Below are 14,990 nucleotides of genomic sequence, written 5' to 3' on the forward strand. Positions count from 1 at the left end.
GCGGCCGTTATGAATGACGAAATAACTATAGCAACGTAGATCTAAACTTTATTTTTCAACTTTTTTACAATTGGTACAATAATTAATGTTTACTGTTATGGGACACACCTTGAATTAATCGAAATCCGTATGCCACTAGCAGATGTAGACGAGATCGAAGATGATGCTTCAGAATTTTAACACCAACACAAGCGCGATTTTACGGGGAATAACGATGACCACACTTGCTTTGCGGCCATCCGGACATCGGGAATATCCTCATTTTTTATTGATTTCAGTCGTTTATTTTCAACGGAAATTTACGTGTTGAACAAATCTAACGAACAGCAGCAAATGTAGACAAGATCGAAGACGATGCTTCACAATTTTAAGACTAACACAAGCGCGATTTTGCAGTCAATAACGGTACCTCACTTCCGGACATCGGGCATATCTTGATTGCGATTTTTTATTGATGTCATTCATTTATTTTTAACGGAAAGTTAAGCGTTGAACAAATCTGACAAACAACATTGAAACAATTTTTTTTCACAAACAACGGTTGACATGACGACGTCCTCCGCACACTTATTAATCATTCGGTTTTTTCGATGGCGTTGAAAAAAATGTATTTCAAAAAGATAATTGTGAACGAATCGTGGAGATATTACAAAAACTATTGTACAATACACGTCCGTTAGGGCCTTTACAGCCTTGCCAGTAGGGGAGAGAGGGGTAAAATGATCCTATCAGGTGAAATGATCCCTCTCAATGACGACAGAATGGTTAGCGCAATCTAGCGGAAATTGATTACAACATCACTTACAGATGCAGTTGCAGTCAGGGCACCCAGTATTGTTCCAAAGCTAGCACGCATAGCGTCAGCAGAGTGAAGTATTTATTTTTTGTGACATTGATATAAGGCCAACCGGCTTTTGTTACCATTGTAAGTACACTTACTGCGACGTAGTTGTAAAATTGCATTCATTTGTGATTAGAGCATTTTGTAAACTTTCGATATACTGCAATATCATCACATTTTTTCGCAAATTTAACCTAAAAAAAAATAAGTAAATGTGAGACATGCGGTGTGGGGTAAAATGATCCTGCATAGTAGGGTGTAAAATGATCCCGGGGATCATTTTACCCTCCTCAACGATTTCTAAGTAAATAAGTTTTGTTTCAGTCTACACAATGCCTCGTACGTATATACGAAAGACCACAAGGCAAAATTGGTCAGAGCGGAGCATGGAAAGTGCAATTAACGCAGTCAAGAACCAAGGAATGCCAATAAAAACCGCTAGCAGAAATTTTGGAGTTCCTGTAATGTCCTTAAAACGTCGAGTGAGGAGTAGGAATGTTATTACTAACACTCACAAAAAAATATTGGGCAGCAGAAAGACAGTCTTCTCTGCTGAACAGGAAGAAGAATTGGTAAATTACATTTTGGACATGGAAGTGAGAATGTATGGTTTAACTACCCATGATGTTCGAAGTTTAGCATATCAACTTGCTGAACGAAATGGTATTGCTAATCACCCATTTTCACTTGAAAATAAAATTGCTGGTCGAGACTGGTTATTTGGTTTCCAAAAGAGACATCCTGGATTATCACTGCGTGTCCCAGAAGCAACATCGGTTGCTCGAGCAAAAGCTTTTAATAAACCGGTTGTTTCAAAATTCTTTGATTTATTAAAAGCTGAATACCAAAAGCACAACTATCCAGCTCATAGAATATACAATGTGGACGAAACTTCATTGTCCACCGTTCCCGGACGCAATTCGAAAACTTTTGCAAAAAAAGGTCGCAAGCAAGTTGGCCGTGTTACTTCCGCAGAACGTGGACAATCATCAACTGCAGTGATATGTATGTCAGCTGGTGGCATGTTTCTTCCACCAATGATTATTTTTAGTAGAAAGAGAATGAAACCTGAATTAAAAGATGGAGCTCCTCCAGGTACCATCTTTGCATGCAATGAATCTGGCTGGATGAAAGAAGAAGTGTTTTCCTTATGGTTTGAACATTTTTTGTCTTTTGCAAAACCTTCGCCAGAAGATCCAGTTCTTCTAATTTTAGATGGGCATCTGTCCCATACAAAAAATTTAAATGTCATCGTTAAAGCAAAGGACAATTTTGTTTCTATCTTATGTTTACCTCCACACTGTACGCACAAGCTCCAGCCACTAGATGTAGGAATTATGTTTCCACTTAGTACAGCTGTAGATCATGCACTTGAAAGATGGCTAAACAACAACCCTGGCAGGACTATAACAACCTTTCAAATAAGTAAAATTTTTTGTGAGGGATATCTAAAGGCTTGCACTCCAGCCAATGCGATTAATGCATTTAAAAAAACAGGGATTGTGCCTTACAACAGTGGTATTTTTAATGATTTAGATTTTATAGCGGCTGAAACCACGGATGAAAAAGAAACAACTGAGATTGAGTTATCTGAAAATGTTGAAGCAAATGCCACTGATTTAGGTGAAGCCAGTACAAGTAACACTAGTCCAAATAAGACTGAGGATGTTGAAATTGATAAGACTCACGATACGTCGTTTACCAAAGCCGGTCCTATCACACTTAGGCCCTTACCTAAAATAAGTGGACCCCGAGCACAGAGGAAAAGGAAATCTGTAGGTACCGTATTGTTAACCAGTACGCCTTACAAAGATAATTTAACAGAAGAAAAAAAACAAAAAGCTGCTAAGGAAGAAACAAGAAAAAACAAGAAAGGAAAATGCAACCCAAAAAAATCAAAAAAAGGGCCTCCCAAAAAGCTTGCAGAAAGTAGCAGCGAAGAATCAGAACAGGAAAATGGTGCACTCTGTATTTATTGTTCTGAACCCTATGGAAATTCTATCGAAGGCGAAGGGTGGATACAATGCTCACGGTGTCGTCAATGGGCTCATGACGCTTGTGCAGGAATAGATGAAAACGCCTGGGATGACTTCATCTGCGACCTTTGTCTAACAAATTCATCTCATAATGCTAATTCATCCAAACGCCTATTAAAATTTTGAAGATTTGGTATTTTTTTAACTTTTGTTCATCCAATATAACTTTTTTGTGCATTTATTAGTGTGGGATCATTTTACCCAAACCTGTGTACAAAATGATCCTTTTGCAACTACCCAATTATTTATACATATATATAAATTCAGAAGCTTGAAGGCGCCAATAAAAATATTTTTGAGTAGCTAAATGATGGATAAAAGCGATGTATATAGTTACGCACAAATTCACTCAACACGTTAAGAAAAATCAATTTTTCTTTCTTAGAGGGATTATTTTACCCCTCTCTCCCCTATTATTCGACTCGCTCTGCGAGCTCGTCTCACAAAATCTCTGGCTCGGCAGTAAAGGCTATCCTAACGGACTTCTACTGTAAAATACTATTAAACTGTACTTATATGGAAAATATTCAACCCAAACTATGATTTTCTGATCCCTTTGTGCCTTTATTTGGTTCAAAAATATGAAAAAAATGCTGTTACAAATGACAAGTGGTTTTTTGCAACTTGAGTCAACTGTAGGTACTAATGTACATATTATTTTATTTGGAGCAAATCAATGTAATACTTTATTAAAATCAGAAACCAATTATTCACAATAAAAGAAATATGTTTCTGCCGAGTTGCCTATGAAAATATAGCCGCAAGGATTTTTAATTAAAATTAAATTAATTAATTTTTTCCAAACAATTTCGTTCACTCGTTTCTGAGATAAATTATAATTCATTTCAAATAGAGATGTGTAAATAACTTGAAAAGTTCGGGTTGCCATTTCTCACTTGGCCCCAACCCTTTGGCAACCGGGTGTAAACAGGTACGTCTCTGTTTAATTTATCCGTTCATATCATAACATAACAAATTATAAACTATATTGACGAAAAAAAAACCACTCACCGCTTTGGTCTTTATTCAAGAAAAATGTGATAGTTTAACACCAAATAATGAAATTCCTATAGTTATTTTTATATTAAGTGCGCGAAGAGAGTGTTTTTTGTGCATGAAAAGGTCTTTTACGCCGAGACGAAGGTCGAGGCAGTATAAGCCTTTGAATGCACAAAAACATCTTCGCGTACGAAATATAAACAATATTATTTCTATAATTGATTCAAAACATTGAAATAAAAAATTCAAATTTTTGAAGGAACTCTGAAGTTTCAATGCAGTGACCATGTTACTAGGTAACTAATAAAACACAGTGCGTGAAATGAAAAACAGAAATAGTCGTATGCGTGAAATTGCATTTCACACACTGTTTTGTATGGTTTCTATGGTTTCGATCTTACTAACAATGCAAAAAAAATACACGTCAGAAAATGACCTACTTCAGGCACAGATAACTATGCGTGAATTTCAATTTTTTGAATCAATTATAGAAAAAAGTAATTGAATATTCCTTTTAAAGGCTGACACATTGGAGTGTCATTTCAGAATATTGAAAAATATGACAAACCTAATAATAGACCGGAACCGAAAAAAAGCAGGAACTTATATACAGGATCATTATAAATGATTGTCCCATCGCAGTTGGCGTTGAAAACCCACACAAATTTGGGATGTGCTGCTAGCTTCGCAACGTTAGACAAACTAATAGACAAATTTACACTACCGCCAGCAGCACTACCTAATGGTGTGAAAGTATCTACCATAACTTAACTGTCCTTAATAAAAAAGAAACAAAACAATAATTCATATGCGCATGAAGGAAGGCTTAAAATGCTGCAGTGATTGTTCTTCCAAAAAATGTCAGAACAATGTTTCTTGTTTATATGAGGATGAGGATAACGAAGAAGAAAGCATTTAAAGTAGATAAATTTTAGCAAAAATACAAAAATATTACCTACCCAAAACTTTACAATTATTGTTTTTAGACGGCTACACCCTCTATCTATATCGATATAAAATACGCGTGCCGGGTTATTTCTGCCTGCCAGAAGCTGCCGCGCGTTCGCTCGTCGAATAAAAAATAATTATTTTCTCAAAAAGTATACAGGCCACCGAATTAATTCTTTTTTAAAAAACTTTACCAATATCTTAGTTACATTTGACTCGCTGCATGTGTATCGAAATTTTCAACATTTCACATAGGTCCCAGCAGAGTGAAGTTTACAATGCGCATTTTTGATTCATCTAAATTTATGAATTATTTTTTTCAAAACTCTCAATATTTGCGAAATTTCCAATTTACTACTGGAAGCGCTGTGCTTTTTAGTATAAATACAGGTGTCCCAGAACTCGCGGATCAAATTGAAACTGTATATTCCTTGATGGTAATGAAGGTAAAAAACGTTTAGAAAAATATTCAGGGTGCAACAGCTTTTTAGTTATGAATTAATCAAATTGACCAATAGAGCTTGATCTAATTTTCCCTTTATGAGAAAATTGAGTACCTTCCCTCAATTGCCAAGCAACGTATAATTCGGTGAATAATAAAATTATTTTCAATATTTATCTGGTCAACTTGTCGAAACAGACGTCAAAAGTGACAGCTACTTTTGAAATAACCAAAAATGGGATAATTTCGCCAAAGGCAGGTGAACAAATGTATAGAATCTAAATCAGAGAACGCAAGAAGTTTCTTCTTCCGCAGGGCCTGTGAAGTGAATCGGAAACACAAGAAATTTATCCTGATTCCTGTGCATACACTCTGCAACGTATTAGCGCAGCTACACGAGCGGGACTCGTCATTGTCGAAATGAAAGAAAAGACTTTTAGGAACATTCTTGACATTGCAAAAAAAGCTGGAGTTACACGTAGGTTTTGAACAACATATCAAGCATAGTAGCAGTTCTGAAAGAAAGAAGACAAAACTGGATTGAACTAACCTATTTATTTTAGCATCATTATTAGTAAAAATTTAAGATCAAATTTAATACTAAACGATGTAGAATGCAACAAATAAAAAGAATAATTTATAACAAGTGGTCAAAATGACCACCTTTCATCTGAAGGAATAGGCGAACTCGTTTTATTAAATATTCCCTTGCCAGTCTAAGCATATTAGGAATAACAGTAGCCAGTGTTTCGTAAATTTGGTCATTTAGTTCTTCTAAAATATTGATAGGTTCGCGGTAAATATAGTTCTTCAAATATACTTCTTCTACAGTCGTCATCAAAGGACTGAAGAACAGCATCTTCAGTCACTGGCGTTCTAATTTCTTGTCAGGTAGGCACCAAGGACCCAGTGTCTCGAGCACGGTACACCAACCGTAGAAATACGTTATAATTTGGATGTGGCAAACGCCATGGAAAACGTATTGCATATTCCCTTGCATCCTCACGTGCATTGCGCCGGCACTCTCCATAAATTATGAGCATTTCGGCATACTCTGCAGCTGTATACATGATTTCAATACGAAGTTTGACAATTTCGAATCAAATTATAACTTGACGTTGTCAAAATCTTCACAGTTGCCCAAACATTTACTTGAAATTCCATACCATTCTTACTAGAATTATGTTGCTAGTATACAAAAAATCAAAATTAGAGCTTCAATAGTTGAATTAACACAGCGTTAAATGCTACGAGAAACGTAGTGTTTCGGATTACGCCTCAACTACGTATAAAGGCCGTTTTCAAAGTTCGGTCTTATTAAAAAAAGTTGTAGATGATCATTCCGTATGTCCCAAAATGTCCTCTACAAGATAGTACCTGTCTCATTTAGTTATACCTTGGAATCACTAGAAGTCATAATTTCAGTCCGATTTTGCTCCACTACATGGCTTGGCTCGGCCCTTGATAGCGTACGCTGTCTGTGATTCTGTGAAAAGTGGCAAAGAAAGAACCGCTCGCCTGAATATTCATCAACTCTAATTAGTGCTCACAAATTCATTCGGTCGACTGTAAAAATTTGATTCGTTGATTGCTACGCTCTCTATCAGTGGCATCCAAAAGTAAAATTTCTTGCATACGGTTTTCCATTTAGGTGGCCAATCTAGTAATAGTTATAAAATCAAAGGAAATACCAACGCAAGAGATGTTTTAATAACAAACAGAACATAAAAATTAAGTGAATCGATTAAGATGTTCAAAATGCTGTCCACCACTTCTTTTACATGCATCATTGCTGTTTCGAAAAGATCCTCTCACTCTTATAAGCATCGCTAGCGTTACAGATCTACCGTATGTTTCAAAAAATTTCTGGTCAAGTAGGTCCTGCAAAACAAAAGCATTAAAAACGTATGGCGCAGCTTGTCAAATAATAACTGAACTGTCAAAAACGTCATTAATTGCCGTAATAATTTTGTTCGCAAAATGTTATCTATGAGAATGATTTTCACTCCTGAACAACAGACATTCATGATTGAACCTTATTTTTCCAATGGTCACACACTTCACACATTTCGAGAAAGTGACAGTGTTCAGCAGAAGTGCTCGACCCAAAGTTCGTACTGAGGAAAATATTGAGACTCTCAAACGTGGAAGACGAACCCCAATTATCTCTCAGGCAACTGTCGCAGCAGACTGAGTTATCAGTGTTAATTTGTTAAAGGATTGTTCGAAAGGATCTTGAAGATTCAGTAACAGCTGAAAGATACTGGAACAACATTCTTGATGTTTTCACAATCAACTCCAGCTGGCTCAAGGGTATTTTCAATAAGACGGGGCTACAGCACGCGAGACTCTTCGTTATTTGTGGCAATTTTTTGCATCTATGTTGCTTGATAAAGAGGAGTCTTCCAATGTGCATCGAAGCTCAAGGCTATCATTTTTAGCACTTGCTCTAGAGTAATTTAAAACACATGATTGTTAATTGTTGTTTATTTATTTAGGTATTTATTGTTGTTACATTACTTGTTTACACATATTGCCCGGGTTTATTGGCTTTTGTTGATGTTGTTGTTGCGCGGCCGTGCCGGGTACATAACCTAACTTTAATCCGAAGCAAATAAGCGATCGTCAGCGCCTCCGCGGTACTGCAATATGAAATCTTGGCGCCAACGCCAACGGCCAACACCAATTCTCGTAGAATCGTAGGGGAAAAGAACCGTTCTCAAGCTTTTTTTGAAATTGCCATTTTATGACAGTTCATTCAAAACATTTATTGTGATAAACACATTTCCACCTGAATATTCAAGTTACGCCATACGTTTTTAATGCTTTTGTTTTTCAGAACCTACTTGACCAGAAATTTTTTGAAACATACGGTACAAACGACGATCACAGAACGTTCGAAACTTCGAGATATTCTCTACTGTTGATAGATGTTTGGTGGACACGCTCTTTGACCATTCCCTATAAAAACTTAAAAAGTAATCTAGTTGAGTTATGTCAGGACTTCTTGGGGGCCAAGGATTAATCGAACCCCTACCTATCCACTTATTCGCACACAGAGACACACAGGTCTAAATAGCGCCATCTTGTTGGAGGCATATGTTTTATCTCCAACAAAATTGGCACAATGTTTTGCAGAAAATTTAAATACACTAGACCGTTTAGCCTTTTGCGAAAAAAATATGGTCGTATAATTTTCTTCCCCAATATTCCACACCAAACATTTGTAGAATAAACCGTCTGGAAGTGTCCTTCGCGAATCCAGCGCATAATAGTTAAATTGTGTTTGTTTACACCCCTATTGTTGCTGAAAGACGCTTCATCACTGAAAACACATTATCCAAAAAAAGTTGATCTAAAATGAATCGACAAGAATTCAGTCTTTTAGGGTAGGTAATCTGCTTCTTTAAGGTCTTGGACCAAGATGACATGATAAGGATGAAACTTATTTTCATTGGCAATTCTGCAATACAGAAGACTGGTTAATGCCATTATGAATGAAAAATTTTATAATTGCATTAAAAAATGACACGCTACGGCACTTTTTTTAACGCAAAATGCGTGCAAAAATGAACCGCTATGACACTTTTTTTAACGCTTCTTGGCCGATTCAAAAATCACATATTTTATGAACGCAAACGAATGAAAAAACTTGCACTTTTTCAACGGACGTTAAAAAAGAAATATGATTATTATTACAAATTAAGAATGTTTTATTTTAACATTAATAACAATATAAAGACATAAAGCTGGATAATTTAAAAACATTTGTTACCAGATCAATATTCAGTGCAGTAGTGCGCCCATCTAGAGTACGACTTTTGATTATTAATAGAAAAAAATATTTTCTTAAACTGATAAAATGTGAACAAAAAAGTTGTATCATGGATCGAAGAAATATGGTGGTAATTGATATTCAAGGATTTAACATTACCAATAAAAAATTCATACCCAAAGAATTGACAATTTTCAAAAATAATAAAATGGCGCATTACGTTTTTGCTCCTCCATTTCCATCTACATTATTACCAGATGATGTTCAATATCAAATAAAGTGGTTATCAAAAAATCATCATTGTATAAAATGGGATACTGGATTTGTACCGCATTGGAAATTTCAACAAATCCTAAAAAAAAGTAATAGGCGATGGTGATTCAATTTATGTCAAGGGTAAAGAAAAGGCAAAATTTATCGAAAAGTGTATTACGATGCCGGTAATAGAATTACCAGAAACTCCTCTATTAGAATCATCAACCATGTTATATAATAATTGAAACAACATCGGTAAAAATTGCACTAATGATATGGAAAAACAAATTGTTGTTATTTTCATGTTGCAATTATTCAATTATCACCAGTATGGGGATAGTTACAACTGCAACAATGATTATGCAACCAACATAACCGACCGTTCGTTGGCTTCGTACACTTACAGTTGATTTTCCCAACCACATTCATTCCGCAGTTTAAGGTAATAGTTATTTACATAATTAGTGGACTCGAGCTGGGGAGTCTGGGGACTTGAGTTTCCTGTAATATGCTTTAGCCCACGTGTTATGTACAAAATTTTATCTAAGACCGCCCCAAATTAAAAAATTAAATCTTATCTATTGATTGTGCAGTGAAATAAGTAAGAATTTACTTATCCCACTGAGTGAGGTAATGAAACTCATTTATCCCACTGAGTGCGGTAATGAAACTCATTACCTCACTGAGTGAGGTAATGAAAATGCGTGAGGTAATGAAGTTCGTATCCCACTCAAAATCAGCGGGATAAGTATCATTTATTCCACGGGATTAGATTAAAAAAAAATTATTCCAAAAAAATATAATAAAAAATGGGTTTTAAAAAAAATTCTTTGGTAATTGTTCACTTTAATTACTTGTGGAATTTTCTCGTTTTTTCTGGCTAGACAGCTTCAGCGCGTCCTCTTAGATCGTTTCCCACCATTCAAACCTTGTGCAAACGCCTTTTTCTCTCTTCTTGTGTTTCAAGGTCGCGTCAAGGTCGCGCCAATGTCTTAGTATAACTAAAGGGTAAGGAAAATTCATTTGCACAAGGTTTGAGTGGTGGAAACGATGCAGGAGGACGCCCCGAGGCTGTCTAGCCATAAAAAACGGGAAAATTCCAGAAGTAGCTAAAGTGAACAATGACCAATTCTTTTTTTGTTTTTTTTTTAAGTATCCAAGTATCTAAACCTCGATTAGTAACCAATAGAGTTTTCGACTGATTTTCGCAAGATCCATGTAGAGTTACCAGTTTTAAAAAATCACCTAAATATCCATCACAATGCAAAATCACAAAAATCTAAATATCTCGGAAAGGCTTGATGTAAGAAATTTTTTTAAAGTATGATGAAATATGTAAAACAAAACTTGACTTGACCGGCCTTGACCTAACCTGGCCTTGACCTTAGTTGGTCTTGACCTCTCCCCACTCCACCCCCCATCCAAAATACCCCCATCCGTTTTCCCTTAAAAATCACGAGCATTCGTGAGGAGCTTCATTCGTGTGGTGTGCTTCGTGTTAAGAAAATGAAACGTGCGTTTGTTGATTTCTGTGGGTGCAGTGGTGACCAGGAATGTAACAGTTGTGCTTGTCCTGGTACATCTCGCATTGGCACTCCGCCCCCACTTGTAAGTACGAATGATTCTCCACTTTTAAGAAGTCTTTTGTTGCTCAAAAGACATCCCAAAATTTTTATCCAATCCAACAAACTCTTTAAAAAACCGCGAATTGCAACAATCGCGATTGAAGATACAAAACGATACACAACCCCCTATTATTGAAATTCTCGATACACAGTCGATAAAAACTGTCGAAATTCTCGATACACAACAAATTTTAGATTCGGTGTTAGAAAATAATTTTGGAATGGATTTTAATCTTCCATCAACCCAAGCGTTAGATCAACAATTTCATGATGTATCGCTAAATGGTTTGTTGGATTTTTTTTATAATAAAAGTGAAGAAGGTGTGAATGTTGATGTAGCTGTGAATGATCATCATGATGAAAATCTCGATCATTTTTCCAAACTTGACATAAATGATTATCAACATCAATGTCTGAAAGACCAGGAAAATAATGATCAAGGGGTTCACGGTGGTGATTATGGTGATTTGATCCCTACTTTCGATGAAAATCTTTTAAATTCTCACCAATTAATCGACAGACGCCAGATGCGTGACAATGACTACGATTGTCAACGTTTGGTGGATGTCGAAAATAAGAGAAGCCAGATGCGTGATAACGACCAAGGTTATCAACGTTTGGTGGAGGTTGGTGAGGATTTTGAAGATATCAATGATATGAGTTCAAATTCACCAGCATCTTTTCAATCTGGCATGTGATGATGCTGATAAAGATCGTGTTTTTTCGGTACCTTTCATGTTCAATTGATGTTGGGATGAGTGAGTAGTGAGAAAGAGAGAGAGTTCGCAAAAAAAAGCACACCCGCGATGGCAAGCGTGACTGTTCCTCCACGTGGTCTTGCTGGATATCTATTGTTTATCAATTATTTTTATTTTATTTTTTTAATTTGATAAATAATAGTAACTAAAGACAGTCTAAATGTAAACCGCACAACTATTATAAATATGTATATTTTTCTTTTGTTTATAATATTTAGCAAACCGTTCAATGTGGAAATTGTTTGACACATTTCACTACCAAGCGAGCATTTCTGAAACATGAAAAGGAGAATTGTTCGAGAAGAAAACATATACGTTCGACGACCACATATGTTACATGTGCAACATGTGATATTCAAATTCCCTCGACAACACTAACATCATCGTCATCATCACCTGCAAAATCGAAAGGTGATAAAGGATTAAAAACGTTAGAAGTTACCAATAAAAAATATTGAATATGTTCCGTGGGATAATCCCAATAAATTAGTCCATCGCTTACGTCTCTTTTGATTTCATCACAACTTGCCGGTAATACGAGTCACTCCAATGAAATTAATTGAATTGAGAGAAGCAAAAATTATTATTTAGACTATAAATTAGTTTTCATTGTTTCGTTTCTTAACAGTTCTTTTGCGTACAGCAACAATATGACACTCGATAAATTTGGTCAGCACATATCGCAACATAATTTTAAGATAAATCTTCAAAAATTGCAATCTTTTACGTATATTCCTTTTGTATTGAATGACAAATTTGACCCTGATATAAAAATGCTTATTTAATTCACGATTTAGGGACGCATCCCTTAAAAGAAGCTACTGTTAAATCTATTCAATCATATCCAACTGCAGGATGGACGGCTTCAATAAATAATACTACGCGAAACTTGTTGAGATACGTTTTACGTGACGGTGATAAATTAAGTTTTCAAAAAAGTAAAAAAACCACAGATACCACTGATACCAGATTACTGATCGAGATTATTTTAAAACTACCTACCAGTTTACCATGAAACAGGGTGATGGGTGATGTGTCGATGAAGCGTGATGTCGTAGCGTAGTGGAATTACACGTTCCGGCGAGAGTAAATTTTATTTTAAGCGACGACGTGTTATCGTGAAAGGACTAAATGACTTATTTATTACAATCTGATTTAATTGAAATGATTCCGTACGCTCGCTTTAACAGTGGTTTCATAGTTATTTATGTATTAAGGGCGTAAGAGGGCTTTTATGGCCTGAGGTGTGATTTTGAATCCGAGTGATAACGAGGGCTAAAAACACGCTGAAGGCCATAAAAGCCAGTTCACGCCCGCAGTACATACACTATTTTATGCACGATTAAGACCTAAAAACCGTAACATTTAAGAAAAATTAATAAATAGATGTCTGCCCACACCACGGGATGTTTGCATCGCGTGCTCCCGTCAAATTTTTAGTTTTGCGCGTAACCTTGGGAACAGTGAAAACACCCGTAGCCATTATGCTAATTGCAATTTTCGGTTATAAATTCATTAACGAAATGATGAACGAAGATGAGAAAGCGGCAGAAATGAGTGTCCAGTATCGAGTAATCCCCATTTGGGATTAGGTAACTTAAGTTAAGTGGCAATTTTTTCCCTAATTTCACCAAAAATGTTTTTGACTTTTATTTGACATATCTTTATGGTCCACGGGCATAAAGTGATCCGTGGGCCATAAAGAGACGTTTATGTCAAGAAAATGTGTGCATAATTGTCAAATTATAATATAATCGTGCATAAAGTATATTTTAATAGTGATAAATGCATTTTCCAAATTTGTTTGGGCTTATCCTTTAAAAACAAAAACCGCAACTGAAGTGACAAAGGCTTTAAATTAATTATTTAAAACTAAGAAAAACATTCCTAAACATTTTCAAACAGATTTTCGTAAAGAATTTTATAATAAAAGTTTGAATGCAGTTTTCAAAAAATATCACATTAATCACTGTTCCACTTATTCCACTAAAAAAGCACAAATGGCCGAACGTGTAATTAGAACAATAAAAAATTTAATTTGGAAAGAATTTAGTTTTCGAGAAAACTATGAGTGGACAGATATTTTACAAGATACATATTTTCAAAAGATATAACAATACAAAACATCATACTACCCAATATAAACCTTCTGCAATCAACAAAAAAAAACGAAAAGAAAATTTTACGAGACGTTTACAGTCACATGAAAATAATAGATAATAGATCCACACAAACCTAAATTCAAAGTTGGTGATTTTGTACGTGTCAATAATTATAGACAGGTCTTTTCCAAATCTTGCACACGCAATTGGAGTAATGAAATATTTTCAATAAAAAAAGTACATCAAATTCTACCACGTAGGTACCTGTCTACTACAAGATGAAGATGGTGAACCAATTTTAGGTGGTTTTTATGCACATGAATTACAAAGAGTTGTATACACCCACATTTCAATTTAATATAAAAAATTCTACGAAAAAAAGGAAACAAATATAAACTAAGTATGTAAAATGGTTGGGTATGTCAAAACGATCATGGATAAACAAATCTGATATTGATGAAGGTAAACTTTGATTTAATAATGATAATAATGACACGATACCAATTTCATTTCATAGAAAATTCTGTAAAAATGACAGACAGACTATGATCCTGATCGTTCATTGGTCCTGATCGAGGGTCTCTCTCATTTTATAACAAATTTTCTACAAAATTTAGCATCCTTTAAAGAGAATTCATGTAGCGAATATTAAAAAAAAATTTATATTCGCTACATGAATTCCTCTTTAAAGGATGCTAAATTTTGTAGAAAATTTGTTATAAAATGAGAGAGACCCTCGATCAGGACCAATGAACGATCAGGATCATAGTCTGTCTTTGTCATTTTTACAGAATTTTCTATGAAATTTAGTATCGTGTCACACTAGCTTTAGCAACAGACAGACATCCTTAAATGCATCGCCTCAGGCTATGATCATCAGCTACCTGTATCCCAACCCAGTCAATGAACTCACAACTGGTTCACTCGTGTTCGTAAAGAATGCAGACATGCATTTCATTAATTATTTTATATCATAACTTCATAAGTATTCTTTATCAATAATTTTACTTTTTATAATTCAAAATTAAAATATCGCGCGTTCAAATGAAATCCTGGGCTGGGAAGGCGTTGGAAACCGTCAATTGTTGTTCTTTTTTAAAGCGTAGATTAATTGGAGCATATTGACAGCTAACCTAAAATTTAGAGCCACATTTTTTTTATTTTTTTTCTTTCTTTGCAATGTTTCACATCAAAAATAGAATAACGTAA

General features: G+C 35.2%; 2 long non-coding RNA genes across 2 annotated transcripts; one reads left to right on the top strand and one right to left on the bottom strand.

Moving 5' to 3' along the window:
• The first annotated feature begins 703 nt into the window (after positions 1 to 703).
• Positions 704 to 3,058, top strand: LOC138136721 (uncharacterized). Its single transcript, XR_011161405.1, has 2 exons — positions 704 to 925; positions 1,166 to 3,058. It is a non-coding gene; the product is annotated as an uncharacterized lncRNA (long non-coding RNA).
• A 3,900-nt stretch (positions 3,059 to 6,958) lies between these two features.
• LOC138136905 (uncharacterized) lies at positions 6,959 to 8,137 on the bottom strand. Its single transcript, XR_011161489.1, has 2 exons — positions 7,204 to 8,137; positions 6,959 to 7,147 (listed from the first exon to the last, which is right to left on the bottom strand). It is a non-coding gene; the product is annotated as an uncharacterized lncRNA (long non-coding RNA).
• Between the last annotated feature and the right edge of the window lie 6,853 nt (positions 8,138 to 14,990).

This window comes from Tenebrio molitor, chromosome 8 (genome assembly GCF_963966145.1).
Source record: "Tenebrio molitor chromosome 8, icTenMoli1.1, whole genome shotgun sequence".
NCBI classification, from domain to species: Eukaryota; Metazoa; Arthropoda; class Insecta; order Coleoptera; family Tenebrionidae; genus Tenebrio; species Tenebrio molitor.